At 31.7% G+C, this 16480-nt stretch overlaps 1 long non-coding RNA gene across 1 annotated transcript; it reads left to right on the plus strand.

The window, feature by feature from the left end:
- Nucleotides 1–6859: 6859 nt before the first annotated feature.
- Nucleotides 6860–15865, plus strand: LOC145271003 (uncharacterized). Its single transcript, XR_013865648.1, has 2 exons — nucleotides 6860–7343; nucleotides 15532–15865. It is a non-coding gene; the product is annotated as an uncharacterized LOC145271003 (long non-coding RNA).
- The last annotated feature ends 615 nt before the right edge of the window (nucleotides 15866–16480 follow it).

Here is a 16480-nt window from a genome sequence, read left to right on the forward strand (position 1 = left end):
ATCTATGTAAAATGTATTCATGTGGATTTCATCTATGTAAAATGTATTCATGTGGATTTCATCTATGTAAAATGTATTCATGTGGATTTCATCTATGTAAAATTTATTCATGTGGATTTCATCTATGTAAAATGTATCCATGTGGATTTCATCTATGTAAAATGTATTCATGTGGATTTCATCTATGTAAAATGTATTCATGTGGATTTCATTTATGTAAAATGTATTCATGTGGATTTCATCTATGTAAAATGTATCCATGTGGATTTCATCTATGTAAAATGTATTCATGTGGATTTCATCTATGTAAAATGTATTCATGTGGATTTCATCTATGTAAAATGTATTCATGTGGATTTCATCTATGTAAAATGTATCCATGTGGATTTCATCTATGTAAAATGTATCCATGTGGATTTCATCTATGTAAAATGTATTCATGTGGATTTCATTTATGTAAAATGTATTCATGTGGATTTCATTTATGTAAAATGTATTCATGTGGATTTCATTTATGTAAAATGTATTCATGTGGATTTCATTTATGTAAAATGTATTCATGTGGATTTCATCTATGTAAAATGTATTCATGTTGATTTCATCTATGTAAAATATATTCATGTGGATTTCATCTATGTAAAATGTATTCATGTGGATTTCATCTATGTAAAGTATATTCATGTGGATTTCATTTATGTAAAATGTATTCATGTGGATTTCATCTATGTAAAATGTATTCATGTGGATTTAATCTATGTAAAGTATATTCATGTGGATTTCATCTATGTAAAATGTATTCATGTGGATTTCATTTATGTAAAATGTATTCATGTGGATTTCATTTATGTAAAATGTATTCATGTGGATTTCATCCATGTAAAATATATTCATGTGGATTTAATCTATGTAAAATGCATTCATGTTGATTTCATCTATGTAAAATGTATTCATGTGGATTTAATCTATGTAAAATGTATTCATGTGGATTTCATCTATGTAAAATGTATTCATGTGGATTTCATCTATGTAAAATGTATTCATGTGGATTTCATCTATGTAAAGTATATTCATGTGGATTTCATTTATGTAAAATGTATTCATGTGGATTTCATTTATGTAAAATGTATTCATGTGGATTTCATCCATGTAAAATGTATTCATGTGGATTTCATCTATGTAAAGTATATTCATGTGGATTTCATCTATGTAAAATGTATTCATGTGGATTTCATTTATGTAAAATGTATTCATGTGGATTTCATTTATGTAAAATGTATTCATGTGGATTTCATCCATGTAAAATATATTCATGTGGATTTAATCTATGTAAAATGCATTCATGTTGATTTCATCTATGTAAAATGTATTCATGTGGATTTCATCTATGTAAAATGTATTCATGTGGATTTCATCTATGTAAAATGTATTCATGTGGATTTCATCTATGTAAAATGTATTCATGTGGATTTCATCTATGTAAAATGTATTCATGTGGATTTCATCTATGTAAAATGTATTCATGTGGATTTCATCTATGTAAAATGTATTCATGTGGATTTCATTTATGTAAAATGTATTCATGTGGATTTCATTTATGTAAAATGTATTCATGTGGATTTAATCTATGTAAATGTATTCATGTGGATCTCATCTATGTAACATATATTCATGTGGATCTCATCTATGTAAAATGTATTCATGTGGATTTAATCTATGTACAGTATATTCATGTGGATTTCATCTATGTAACATACATTCATGTGGATTTCATTTATGTAAAATGTATTCATGTAGATTTCATCTATGTAAAATGTATTCATGTGGATTTCATCTATGTAAAATGTATTCATGTGGATTTCATCTATGTAAAATGTATTCATGTGGATTTCATCTATGTAAAATGTATTCATGTGGATTTCATTTATGTAAAATATATTCATGTGGATTTCATTTATGTAAAATGTATTCATGTGGATTTCATCTATGTAAAATATATTCATGTGGATTTCATCTATGTAAAATGTATTCATGTGGATTTCATTTATGTAAAATGTATTCATGTGGATTTAATTTATGTAAAATGTATTCATGTGGATTTCATTTATGTAAAATGTATTCATGTGGATTTCATTTATGTAAAATGTATTCATGTTGATTTCATTTATGTAAAATGTATTCATGTGGATTTCATCTATGTAAAATGTATTCATGTGGATTTCATTTATGTAAAATGTATTCATGTGGATTTCATTTATGTAAAATGTATTCATGTGGATTTCATTTATGTAAAATGTATTCATGTGGATTTCATCTATGTAAATGTATTCATGTTGATCTCCTCTATGTAACATATATTCATGTGGATCTCATCTATGTAACATATATTCATGTGGATCTCATCTATGTAAAATGTATTCATGTGGATTGCATCTATGTAAACTATATTCATGTGGATTTCATCTATGTAAAATGTATTCATGTGGATTTCATCTATGTAAAATGTATTCATGTGGATTGCATCTATGTAAAATATATTCATGTGGATTGCATCTATGTAAAATGTATTCATGTGGATTTCATCTATGTAAAATGTATTCATGTTGATTTCATCTATGTAAAATGTATTCATGTGGATTTCATTAATGTAAAATGTATTTATGTGGATTTCATTCATGTAAAATGTATTCATGTGGATTTCATTTATGTAAAATGTATTCATGTGGATTTCATCTATGTAAAATGTATTCATGTGGATTTCATCTATGTAAAATGTATTCATGTGGATTTCATTTATGTAAAATGTATTCATGTGGATTTCATTTATGTAAAATGTATTCACGTGGATTTAATCTATGTAAAATATATTCATGTGGATTTTATCTATGTAAAATGTATTTATGTGGATTTCATTTATGTAAAATGTATTCATGTGGATTTCATCTATGTAAATGTATTCATGTGGATCTCATCTATGTAACATATATTCATGTGGATCTCATCTATGTAACATATATTCATGTGGATCTCATCTATGTAAAATGTATTCATGTGGATTGCATCTATGTAAACTATATTCATGTGGATTTCATCTATGTAAAATGTATTCATGTGGATTTCATCTATGTAAAATGTATTCATGTGGATTGCATCTATGTAAAATGTATTCATGTGGATTGCATCTATGTAAAATGTATTCATGTGGATTTCATCTATGTAAAATGTATTCATGTGGATTTCATCCATGTAAAATGTATTCATGTGGATTTCATCTATGTAAAATATATTCATGTGGATTTCATCTATGTAAAATGTATTCATGTGGATTTCATCTATGTAAAATATATTCATGTGGATTTCATCTATGTAAAATGCATTCATGTGGATTTCATCCATGTAAAATATATTCATGTGGATTTCATCCATGTAAAATATATCCATGTGGATTTCATCTACGTAAAATGTATTCAGGTGGATTTCATCCATGTAAAATATATCCATGTGGATTTCATCTATGTAAAATGTATTCATGTGGATTTCATCTATGTAAAATATATTCATGTGGATTTCATCCATGTAAAATGCATTCATGTGGATTTCATCTATGTAAAATGTATTCATGTGGATTTCATCTATGTAAAATATATTCATGTGGATTTCATCCATGTAAAATGTATTCATGTGGATTTCATCTATGTAAAATGTATTTATGTTGATTTCATCTATGTAAAATATATTCATGTGGATTTCATCTATGTAAAATGTATTCATGTGGATTTCATCTATGTAAAATGCATTCATGTGGATTTCATCTATGTAAAATATATTCATGTGGATTTCATCTATGTAAAATGTATTTATGTTGATTTCATCCATGTAAAATATATTCATGTGGATTTCATCTATGTAAAATGTATTCATGTTGATTTCATCTATGTAAAATGTATTTATGTTGATTTCATCTATGTAAAATGCATTCATGTGGATTTCATCTATGTAAAATATATTCATGTGGATTTCATCTATGTAAAATGCATTCATGTGGATTTCATCTATGTAAAATGTATTCATGTGGATTTCATCTATGTAAAATGCATTCATGTGGATTTCATCTATGTAAAATATATTCATGTGGATTTCATCTATGTAAAATGTATTTATGTTGATTTCATCCATGTAAAATATATTCATGTGGATTTCATTTATGTAAAATATATTCATGTTGATTTCATCTATGTAAAATGTATTTATGTTGATTTCATCTATGTAAAATGCATTCATGTGGATTTAATCTATGTAAAATGTATTCATGTGGATTTCATCTATGTAACATATATTCATGTAGATTTAATCTATGTAAAATATATTCATGTGGATTTCATCTATGTAAAATATATTCATGTGGATTTCATCTATGTAAAATGCATTCATGTGGATTTCATCCATGTAAAATATATTCATGTGGATTTCATCCATGTAAAACATATTCATGTGGATTTCATCTATGTAAAATGCATTCATGTGGATTTCATCTATGTAAAATATATTCATGTGGATTTCATCCATGTAAAATATATTCATGTGGATTTCATCCATGTAAAATGCATTCATGTGGATTTCATCTATGTAAAATGCATTCATGTGTATTTCATCCGTGTAAAATGCATTCATGTGGATTTTATCTGTGTAAAATGTATTCATGTGGATTTCATCTATGTATGTTCAAACACCCTTTTGGCAAACAAAGAATTACTCAATTGCATTGTATCATTTAATCTATTTCTTAATCATTATTTCTAAACCAGTATTGTCCATTCTTTTAACTGACATATTTAATATCCAGTTATTTCTAAAAGAATGAACAATCGACTGCATTCCTAAATTAAATATCAATTTCTATCATAAATAATATTTTGTTATTTGCAGGAACAGTGACAATCGTTCTGCATTCTTAGGATTTCAATATGTATTCTTTCTTTTTTTAATTTTCTTACGGGTTCGATTCTTGCCGTTTCCAAATACCCTTTTCAACTTATCTTGTTTAATTACTGGGGTATGTCCCTTCTTATAAAATAATTAGATGAGTTCATTCTTAATTGAAGAAAGGAGATGTTGTGTTTGTTAAATCCCTTGGACAAATCTGAAATGAGCTGTTGAGGACAAGAATATATATAAATCCTAATCCCGTTACAAAAGAAAATAATAGAACAAATGCAGAGAAGGAAACAAAAACTCAATTGCTGGATAGAATAAACGGGTCATTTATTTACTGTTGAAGAATGAATGTTTTAGGTATAACACGTGTTCATGTCCGTGCGGGTGTAACCATCGTTTGTTGCGGGACTGGGAGTATAGAAAGAAAAGGAAATGTGTGTTCATCTCACGTTCGGATCACTATCGTTTGTTCGCGCATGGGAAGAGAAGTGAGTAATGTAGTGGAACGAGAAATGGCCGTCCAGCACGTAGAAAGAGAAAGCGAGAGAGTGAGAATGTCAATCCAGTTCATGGTGAGAGAAAGCGTATAAAATGTACGCACAGTCTGTTAACTTTTTGTCCCACATAGTAGCAAGTGGCGTGAGGTGTGCACGCCTGGCGAAACAGCGGCGGCTGGTGCACCGACCACTCACCTGTTCTGCATTCTTAGGATTTCAATATCTATTCTTTTTTCTTTTTTTTAACTTTTCTTAGGGGTTCGATTCTTGCCGTTTCCAAATACCCTTTTCAACTTATCTAGTTTAATTACTGGGGTATGTCCCTTCTTATAAAATAATTAGATGAGCTCATTCTTAATGGAAGAAAGATGTTGTGTTTGTTAAATCCCTTGGACAAATCTGAAATGAGAAAGAGTTACTTCCCTTGCACAATTAGTGTCATGACTTTTTTTTTGTTGTTAATAAAAATAAAATCCTTTAATTTTTTTTTCTCGTTATTTCTTATCCATTTTGTATCACAACAATCCTATCGCATTAACCCCCCCCCGCCAAGCATAACAATGTATTTTTGATGGTGTCATTATAGGATGATGCAACTCACGAAACTTGACTGAACGTTAACAAAGTTTAACAAGTAAAACATGCCTTTAAATTGTCGCGATAATATGAAACATTGTTGCTTTAAATCAGAAACAGTTTCTAAACTTTCGTCAGTGAATACTGCCTCCGGACTCATGAACATTTCATAAAAAAAACCGTATTCAAACCTCGACAGTCAAATAAACTAATTACAAAACAATTAAAATACTAAAGTCTAATTTGTTAGAAATAAATTTATTTACTGTGAAAAAACGTAAAATCTATTAAATAAAACATAATTTTATTTTTTTAAGGAGTTTACGTATCTGCGAAGATGTAGCGAATCCAACTTATCAGACGGGTCACACTGACTTGAGAGAAAAAATGACCGAGAAAAGTACGTTGGCATTACACAGTGGCAGCCTCTTAGCTAGTGACAAGTAGCTACTTTCACCTTAAAGAAGGAGTTAATACTTGGGACAGTGTGACTCACAAGTAAAGCCTGCCGTCACGCGACAGAATAATGACAACTTGAAACATAACATGAGCATACGAACCAGGAACAGATACTACACTTCCATCGTTGCTCGCTAGATGTTGATTGTATGTCTTACAGGCAGGCTAATTAAAATGTTGAGGATGGGAATAATATGGGAAGATTACCTGTGGTTATAATTTACTTTCTTGTTCCAAATCTATTTTGTCATTTAACTGGTTAGTGATTCGCCGTTCGTCATCTTAATCGAATTGTTTATGTGAAATATCCAGTTTTGCATTATTTATTTATTTATTTATTTATTTATTTATTTATTTATTTATAAGAGGATTGTTTGACTGATCTAATCAAATAATAATGAAATAATAATAAAAATAAACCTAATTTATATGTTTCATATTTTTAATTGTTTTTTTTTTAAATTTTTTTTTAACGAATTGGACACACCAAAAGGGAAATGTACTAACGAAATCCCAACAAACCTTACGCATTCACAAATATCATCCAAACTGGATAGGAAAACAATTCGGCACACTTAACTAATGAACGGACATTTTTATACGAGGAACGAAATAATGATTACACCGGGTTACACGGACCTAAATTCATTCTACTTCGCCAGTTGATTTTCACATTAGCAAATTTCACGATTAAATCGTGTTTTTCGTCTTTTAATTTTGATTCTTTTATATTTTCATGTATTTTAATTCCTTATGAATTGAACACACAAAACAAAAGTTGTATCAATTTACTATAGAAATGATAACAAACCTTTTTTTAAAAGTTTTGAACACACAAGACATCACTTTTTTTTTCGTATTGAATTTCTGGAATGAAAGGTAAGTGTTTTTTTTTTTTTGTTTTCTTTTTTGTTTTTACATTTAAAAAAAATCCATTCAATAATTTTTCTTAAACATTTTAAATATTAGAGAAAAAAAAAAGTTTATTTCAATCCACTAAACATATTATTTTCGCAATGCTTTATAACAAACGTATGAATTTTATTTTAAAAAATATATATAAAAATATATTATTCAATCTGACATTTTGATTTTTTTTCCTCCAAAATGCGTTGTTTTTTTTAAAAATTAAATCTTAAATAGTAAAAAAAAAGTGTATAATAATCCAATAAAAATATAGATTTCGCTAAACGTGAATTAAAAAAAAATAATTGCCTTTTCCGTATTTAATTGTTTTAACATTTTTTTAAAAAATTTTTTTGTCTAAACTTACATATAATAATGTAAAATAAATTTTGATTTTTTATGCTTTATCGAGTATTTTACATTTATGAAGAACGATCATAATACATATTAATTTATTTTTATTTCGGACTACTAGTCTGATCTTCAGACAATGTTAATCTGGAACTGTAGAGATTCAACGTCTCTATCAACTGCGCCACAGGGCCCGAAAACCACAACTAATAAAGATGAGACTAGTAGTCCTAAATAAAAATAAATTGTAATATATAATGCTCATCTGAAAACTGAAAAATGAATTCCAATTAAGGAATAATATATATATATAGATCATGCAAGTTGTAGTCAGGTGGGAAGCAGCCAGACGGAACAGAGTTCCACAGGCGTGCAGTTCTAAGAAAGAAGCTTTGTTCATGGAATCCACGTTTTGATTTAGGCATAGATAAAGAGTGGGGGGAATTTTTCAAAGTGGATTCGGCTAAATGGGTGTTTTTCGTGAAAGATTGGCGAGGGGGGACTAGAGATTGGAGTTCAGACGAGCACCTGCCATGGAAATAACGATAAAACAAGGATAGGCTCGCAACGTCTCTTCTGTGGGAGAGAGGTTGCAGGGTGGAGAAAAGGGCATCCCCCACCAAGCCACAAAGTCTATTTTGTACTCTGTCAAGGCAGGACAGGTTGTTTTTAGTAGCTCCTGCCCAGATATGGCAGCAGTATTCCATCCTTGGAGGTACTTGGCTTTTATATAGATAGAGAATTGCATCAGTAGTGAGTTATCTTCTGGAGCGGTAGAAGGATCCCACCATCTTTCCAGCGACCTTGGCAACAGACTTGATGTACGTGTTCCATTTCAGATCAGGAGTAAAGGTCAAACCCAGAAGCTTGTCAAAACATGGGGCATCTCTCAGACGAGAGCGATCTATCCCAATTGATGCCAGATGGGGATCAGAGCGTTGATGATGTAAGGATAGGAGTTTGGTTTTAGATGCATTAAAGGTAACCAGCTATGTCTTCCCCCACTGAACCACGCGCTCAAGATCAGAGGAGAGAATCAGAGAGAACTTTGTCATTTACAGCCTTTAATGTGTTGCCGTAGATAGTCGTGTCGTCAGCATAGATGTCAACGAATGATTTAAGTATGTCTTTATTAACTTATCCTGTGAGATATAACCGTCAGCACATCTGCGGTAGATCTTGCAGAGCGGAAACCATATTGTGTGTTACTAAGAAGGTTGTTTCTGTTGAGGTGGTTGACTATTTCTCTATTTAATATGGATTCCAGCAACTTACTCATAACACACAGGAGACTTATTGGTCTGTACTGAGAGGGAGATGACTTGTCACCTAAATTCTTAAATACAGGACAAACTGATGAGGTCTTCCAGGGAGTCGGAAAGCACTTCTCCTTAAGGCAGCACTTAAACCGTTTCGTTAGTATGGGAGCAAGTTCTGGTTGAAGCTTTTTTAACACTATAATTGGGATGCCGTCAGGGCCAGTTGCTTCAAGGTTCTTGATTAGCTTGGCGACCTCATGCACGGATATTTGTACATTACCTAGCGTGTTCTGTGTTATAGGAGGAAATATGGGGAGTTGATGGCCTTCGTCGCAGAGGGTAGAATTAGGTGCAAAGTTCTTTGCAAATAGTTTGGCCTTGTCTGACGCTGATGAGATGACTTCTGGTCCATTGATAATGGTTGGGATAGAACGCACACTTCTGTTTAGGATCCTATTTGTTATTTGCCAAAACTGGTGGGAACCAAGCTGCTGATCAGCTACCTTGGATTTAACAGACTGGGCATATAGCTCTTTTGCATTTTTTATTACTCTTTTACAGTGGTTGCTGGCAGTCCTGAAAGCAGCTTTAGTCTCAGTGCATCTATTACGTTGGTAGCTATGGAAAAAGTGATTTCTGTGCATGATAGCAGCAGCAAATTCTGGGGAGAACCATGGCTGGCTGTTAGGTTTTTGTTGGAATTTTTTAGATGGTATGAATACCTACAATTAATCATTCAGTGAGATCTGATACTATAGAGGACACATCCTTTTTAAACATGGAGTGCAGAAGTAAATCAGATATGAATGTACGAAAGCTATCGCAGTCAGCCTTAGATTATTGATATGCAGTACGGTGGAGGGGTACATCTGGGGACTTATTACATTTCGTTTTTATCTTAACTGATACAACGGAGTGGTCGGAGGATCATAGAGGAGATAGAACAGAGCATGAACATAGCTCAGGGGAAGTTTGGAGAAAAAGGTCTAGGAGGCTTGCATATTGACCGGGTGTATCGGGCACACGGGTGGGTTCGCGAACAATCTGAGTGAGGTCATAAGCAATGGCAAAATCATAACAAAACTTCCCTCATCGTCTGTCTTATTTGAATGGGTCAGCCATTCCACGTTATGGATGTTGAAGTCACCACAGATGTGGATGTTAGCCGACAGGATGTGGTCTATTTTCTCAGATATGCTCTTAAAGATAGTAACTCCGCTGTTGTGTGGTCGATAGAGGGCAAATATAAATGCAGTGGTGTTAGCAAGTGCAACCCGGAAGCACATATAGAGTAAATTAGGATCTTCTCTAGAGATATCCCTGCCACACGGGAAGCCATCTTTAATGTAGGCACATATTCCATGCCCACAGCGATCTTGGGGGTCAGATTTAACTGTTAAATTAGAGTATCTGTTAATTATGAACTCATCTAGGGAAGTGGTCGGCCCTATTCCAGTTTAGCTTAGAAATAATATGTTTGGCTTCGTCTTCTGTAATTGGGTTTCAACCTCTGGAAGGTTGGAACGTAGACCCCTGATGTTGGAGAAGGAGACCTGGTATTAAAATATAGTACGGTAACATAGATGCACAAGCACATAGTACATTTTATAAATTTTAAATAAAATGAACACTCATTTTGGTCATCACAAATTAACAGAATTAATATAGAGAAGAAAAAAGAAATCTTTACGATGTAACCAAGGTATTTTATTCCCTAGAAAATTCAAAATTTACTTTTTTTGATTTGCTATTCAACTTTCAACAGCCATAAAAAGTTTCTGACAATAAGGAAATAAAAATACAAAAAAGTTTTTAGGTTTTGGAATGGAGTATCACTTTCCGTTATGAATTTAACATAAATGAACACCAACTCCCTGGTCAGTTAACAGTCAACAAGACATTCACAGTTTCCGATATGTGTAGCAGTGTTAGAGAGAGGAGCTCGTATCAGTTTTTGCTTTCTGATGTTTTTTCTGAAAAGCAGGTTATTAGAGCCTACATTTTTTCCAACTTATCTGTATTTGATCTAACAATTAAAGAATCAAAAGATACATTTTTTCAAGCTTATCTGTATTTGAGCTAACAATTTAAGAATAAAAAAATACCAAAATTATCGCTCAGTATAACAAAACTTTGCAAAATATATCGCCTTGATTGGATGGATTTCTAATGGTATTTGGTTTACTTTTCAATTTTTTAGCCATTATCGGGATTACCTACACGACCGTCTAATGTTATCTTTTTGCTTTGGTAACATTTATTCGTCCTTTGGCCACGTTGTGTTTTTTGCCTAAACTACAAAATGCGATTTTGTTTAATAAGTTGGTAGGTGAAAGTACTAATGAGTTAGCAAGGACCCTTTTCTCTGATGTTCAGAATGCTTTTCTACCTAATAAATATTATTAATGAGTGGAGTTTTCTTTATTTTAAACATTTTTTAAATGTCCCCTGCTTGAATCTAAAATTAAAATAGAAAAAAACTGAATAATTCCCCCTCCCCCCCCATATATATATATATATATATATATATATATATATATATATATATATATATATATATATATATATATATATAAAATATTAAAATATAGCACTTTAACATAGATGCACAAGCACATAGTTACATTTTATAAAGTTTAAATAAAATGAACACCCATAGGATTAGTCATTATCGTTAAGAATACAAAAGCACCAACACATAGCCGACTAGGTTTTTCTTTCAAAATCATAATAATCAATGTGAGGACGTCCAGTTTATTGTTAAGTTATTATCAAACACAATCATAAAATCAGAAATATTTTTTTTTTTAATTCTTAAATGACGGGTTATTGTTAAGTTATTATCAAACACAATCTCAAAATCAGTAATAATATTTTTAAATTCATAAATTACAGGTTATTGTTAAGTTATTATCAAACACAATCTCAAAATCAGAAATAATATTTTTAAATTCATAAATTACAGGTTATTGTTAAGTTATTATCAAACACAATCTCAAAATCAGTAATAATATTTTTAAATTCTTAAATTACAGGTTATTGTTAAGTTATTATCAAACACAATCTCAAAATCAGAAATAATATTTTTAAATTCTTAAATTACAGGGCCAGCGATTTTACTAATTCTCGACCCCTGCTTCTTTTACAATTCACTCCCAGTATCAATATCCCCGTCCCTGGGTAAAGCCCAGCAACAGAAAATCATTGTCTCTTAATCTCTTTTTATGGAGAAGGAGCCTAACTTGGGCCATTCAAAATCTTACTTCCTTCTTGGGTAGGTCAATCTCAAATTTCCAGACTCTACCAATTGGTAAACCGGAGGGGCATTCTGTCATCACGCTTTTAAATCGACAGTTGATGATTATCCACTTTAGTACACCACTTGGATTCATGCCCGAAATGACCACGTATCTAACAATTTGAGTCTAGCACTCCTCAATTAATTGGACCTTGGCCCCCTGTCCTCATACTGGCAGGTGAAGCACACCAGATCTCGCTGCCCTGGGAACTCTTTTTTGCGACTATACCTAAGATCCCAGACTTACCCATTCAGTCTGGCTTCCTTTTTCCCATTCTTCCTCTCTTTCTGCTTCTCTCTGAGGCGAAGTCTTTTTGACTGGTCCAGGTCGACGCCTTCTGGTAGATTAGTGACTTCCCACAACATCTTCCCGTAACTGCAAGTTCTAGATGCTCATCCCTACCCAATCGCTGCCTTGGAAAACATCCAGAGCCTCCTGTAATTTAACCAAGTTGTTCTTAAGGAAATCCACCCATATTTCTCTGTCCACTAACACCTCTCCAAGCACATCTCTAAACAGGACTTGGATCGCTCAATTACCTCTTACGGCACTGTCAGGGAAAGTCCTTATAGCCAAACCTAAAATTCGTTCTATCAGGGTGATTACCTCCTCCTTTGACTTTTGTCTGACTCGAAAGAGCTCCCTCACAGCATCGATGGTAGTCTATTCACTGGAGTATTACCGTAAGTTTCGACCACAGCTGACTTCATGTTAGTCAGTGTTTTCTTTAAACTAACACCTATTATAACTGTTATGAGAGGAGTGGTTTCATAGGTTAGACGGATCATATCAGCATCTTGATATCAAAACACCACCTGCTTTTTCGTCACCAACTAACTAATCATCCAATTCAACCGAAGCGCCCTTAAATAATTTTTTTGGAAGGCCTTGATCACCTTTTGTGATCTGAATTCATCCCCCACTCTCTCCTTGACCCATTTATGAATCCTGTCTGCCCACTCTGTGTGGCTTCTTGACGCTCACTGCTCTCTGTGTCCAACATCCCTCAACTCAGTACACCAGATTTATCTGACCAACTAATTTCCCTGTCTCTCTATATTTAATCCCAATAAAACAACAAAAACGAAAGGAACAAAAAATCACTTTTAAAATCCAACTCATGTGTAAAACAATAAAAATACCTTAATTATCAATGTGATTCCCCTAATCGGCAGTTTAACAAAACAGCCTTCTTCAATTTCTCACATTTTTTAAACATGACTTATATCATTCAGCAATTTAAAGGCATCAACCAATTAATAATATTCAACAAATTCAATTTCCATTTTTTTAACAATACAATCCAAACTTGAAAATTTTAAATAAAAACTCTAATTTTATTTCTTTAATACACAACTAATATCATATCTTATATCATTCAGCAATTTAAAGCCATCAAACATTGTTCACCTTAAAACACATCTCATGTAAACTGATTAATTAACAAGCATTAACTATTCTTCACTTAAAAACGTAATTCGACTTCAAGAGATCTAACTGATGACCAGGAAAAATAACTCGAATCAAAGAGGAAATTAAATCACCCAACCGCACAATCTCCAGATAATGTTCTCAGTTGGTTCTAAAATCACGGGGTTGATGAGAGATTTCTGTATTTCCTGTCCCATAGTAGCTCGCGGGTAAAGAAAAAAAATTAGGAAAATCTAAAAAAAAAGTCCAAAATACACAGCTCAAATTTCCAAGGAAGACACGTGTTGTTGGCTGGATTCATGTGACCACCCTCTCTTCTTGCTTACTGTCTGCTGAAAAAATACAATTTATTCGCAAGTTAATCACTAGTTGTGTTAGCAACCAATGACTTACTCCAAATGTAATCTTTGGTTTAGGTTTGTATGGATTAATTATTAAATAATTCTGAAAACAGGAAAATGTTTTGTTCCAATTATGGACACAAGAAAAGGGGGAAAATATATACCATGTATTTTTTATTCACCTGCAGTCTGCTTAAATAGTGAGAGAAATGGGACCTTTTTCCGACAACCAATTTTCACTTTTCTCTTTATTGTACAGTCAGTGACCTGGGGGTCATGCCACGCTGGCAAAGTGGACAGTCTTAACTCTTAACTGGGAACTTCTGCTTTTCATCTGACTAAAAAATCGCCCGCTGCCTTATTTTAATTGTTAGGAAGTGGGAGTGCCTTGGGGAGTTACTCATCCAAACAATCGCTTTATATTATGTCATACTCTGATTCACCCTGATTGACTAATTGGACAAATCATTTGTGTATATTAATTACGTGATTTTCGCATCACAAGTGACTTCTCATAAGAAGTTAAAGTATTTTTAGAGTAAATCCGTGTACATGGGATTATACGAAAATTGCAAAAGTTAATTCAGCATGTGGAAAGCTTAGACATTGACCGTGAGAGGAGCATACGATTAGATTTAAAATAAATCAATGTGTAAAAAGATATTGTTTAAACCACTTTAATATACGGATAATGGAACATTAATAAAGTGAATGTCTGCAATAAGAATTGTTTGTAAACAGTATGTGGTGTTTCATTCCGTTATATAGTCGCAAATATTGATATATTTTTCAAATTACAGCAATTGAGAATTGTCTTATATAGTAACAGCTTTACTCGGCTATTGAGTATGAATGATTATATGATTTTAAAGGTGGAGTTAAGAATGGTGAGATGCAAAGATAAATTGAAATGTTACCTTATATATGTATATATATATATATATATATATATATATATATATATATATATATATGTATGTATATATATATAATCGCCCAAGGAAAATCATATAAAAATGATTTGTATATATAGATTGATATGAGTTAAGAATGTTGATAAGCTTTTGTTGAGATACAAAGATAAATTGAAATGTTACCTTATATATATATATATATATATATATAATCACAATGAAAATTATATAGAAATGATTCATATAAATATATAGATATGTATCACTGCTCCTTTTATATATCTAATCACCACAATGAAATATAAAAATAATTTGTACATATAGATTGATATAAACATATAGATATGCTCCTTCTTTTTGGTCCCATGATAAAAATACTATAATTGATAATTGATAGATTCGACTGGATTGTGGAAATTTAGAAAATATCTGATTTATTTGCTAATGAAACTTTTATGACTTTATAGATTTTATTATTTTTTGTGTTCAGTTCAATAATATTTAAAACAATAAACAAATTAGTAAATGCAGATACAAACATATTTATTTTATTTTTTTATTTGCAGATATCTCTGCTTGAACGCCTTTATTGAATTTTAATGGATCATTCCTTAAACATCATCGACATTTACTGCGCTTTTCCAATTTCTCCAAAAATCTGTGCATTACTACTAAAACAAGAAATTGCAGAAAAGTAGAAATATAGCTTAGAGACGTAACACAAACTAAATCATATATTCTTGCGAAGTAGGTATCGCTTCTCAAATTATCTCTAACATTTGTAAATAAAGACTTAAACTGCGAGCACAAAATCCCATAACTACGTTGATAATATTGTTCAAGGATAAATTATATTGAAACATCCAGATGAGTGGAGAAAATAAACATTCTTGTGAAGTGTGTGGATATTCTTGTTCTCAAAAATTAATGTTAGTAAGACATATGAGAACGCACACTGGGGAAAAACCATATTCTTGTGAAGTGTGTGGATATTCTTGTTCTCAAAAATCAAATTTAGTGACCCATATGAAAACTCACACTGGAGAAAAACCACATTCTTGTGAAGTGTGTGGATATTCTAGTTCTTATAAATCAATGTTAGTAAAACATATGAGAAAGCACACTGGGGACAAGCCACTTTCTTGTGAAATGTGTGGCTATTCTACTTTTGAAAAATCAAAGTTAGTAAAACATATGAGAACTCACACTGGGGAAAAGCCACATTCTTGTGAAGTGTGTGGATATTCTTGTTCGGAAAAATACAACTTACTGACACATATGAGAACTCACACTGGGGAAAAGCCATACTCTTGTGAAGTGTGCGGATATTGTTGTTCTTATAAATCAAATTTATTGACACATATGAAAACTCACACTAGGGAAATGCCACATTCTTGTGAAGTGTGGGGACATTCATCTCCTCGAAATTCAAAGTTAGTTACACATATGAGAACACATACTGGGGAAAGGCCACATTCCTGTGAAGTATGTGGATATTCTTTTTCTCAAAAATCA

The sequence above is a fragment of the Euprymna scolopes genome, chromosome 46, assembly GCF_053919585.1.
Source record: "Euprymna scolopes isolate OS-2025 chromosome 46, ASM5391958v1, whole genome shotgun sequence".
Taxonomy (NCBI): domain Eukaryota; kingdom Metazoa; phylum Mollusca; class Cephalopoda; order Sepiida; family Sepiolidae; genus Euprymna; species Euprymna scolopes.